This window comes from Cebus imitator, unplaced genomic scaffold (genome assembly GCF_001604975.1).
Source record: "Cebus imitator isolate Cc_AM_T3 unplaced genomic scaffold, Cebus_imitator-1.0 Scaffold472, whole genome shotgun sequence".
Taxonomy (NCBI): domain Eukaryota; kingdom Metazoa; phylum Chordata; class Mammalia; order Primates; family Cebidae; genus Cebus; species Cebus imitator.
In genome coordinates, this window is record NW_016107787.1 from 480,345 (window position 1) to 481,427 (window position 1,083).

Sequence of the window (1,083 nt, forward strand, 5' to 3'; positions counted from 1 at the left end):
AAAAAAAAAAAAAAAAAAAGAAAATACAACTCAGTTTAGATTACCTAGAAAATCTCAAGAAAGAATGGCAAGTAGAAAAAAATCAGAAAAAGGAAATGATAGCTGACTCAGTATGTATATAATACTGTAAAGTTTCTTCCATTAATTCCTTTTATTAATATTTAAAATAAAATTAATAAATCACATGGCTTTCAATATCTTTTATTTATTTAATTATTATTATTTTTAGACAGAGTCTAGCTCTGTTGCTAGGCTGTAGTGCAGTAGCAGGATCTCGGCTCACTGTCAACCCCCGCCTTCCGGGTTCAAGCGATTCTCTTGCCTCAGCCTCCCGAGTAGCTGGGACTACATGCACGCGCCACCATGGCCCAGCTAATTTTTGTATTTTAAGTAGATACGGCGTTTCACCATGTTGGCCAGGATGGTCTCGATCTCTTGATCTCGTTATTCACCTGCCTTGGCCCCCCAGTGTGCTGGGATTAGAGGCGTGAGTTACTACGCCCAGCCGTCTTTCCCTATCTTTTAAAGGGAGTTTGCAAGCCTGGGCAAAATAGTAAGACCTCGTCTCTAAAAAACAATCTTTTAAAATTACCTGGGCACGGTGGCATGTGCCTGTAAACCTACAATCAAAAGATTTGTACACCAAATTGATTCTTTAAAAGCAACCACCCACCAGGCCAGGCGCAGTGGCTCATGCCTGTAATCCCAGCACTTTGGAAGGCCGAGGCAGGCGGATCATGAGGTCAAAAGATGGAGACTATCCTGGCCAATATGGTGAAACCCGCCTCTACTAAAAATACAGAAATTGGCTGGGTGTGGAGGTGTGCGCTGGTAGTCGCTGCTACTCGGGAGGCAAAGGCAGGAGAATAGCTTGAACCCAGGAGGCGGAGGTTGCAGTGAGCCGAGATGGCACCACTGCACTACTCCAGCCTGTCAGTAGAGGGAAACTCAGTCTCAAAAAGCAAAACAAAACAAAACCACCACCAGCACAAAAGTAAAAGGCAAGGTAATTAACTAAATGCAAACTATAAGTGAAAAGATCACAGAGATATTTGACCTAGACCTCCCACTACATTCTTTTTT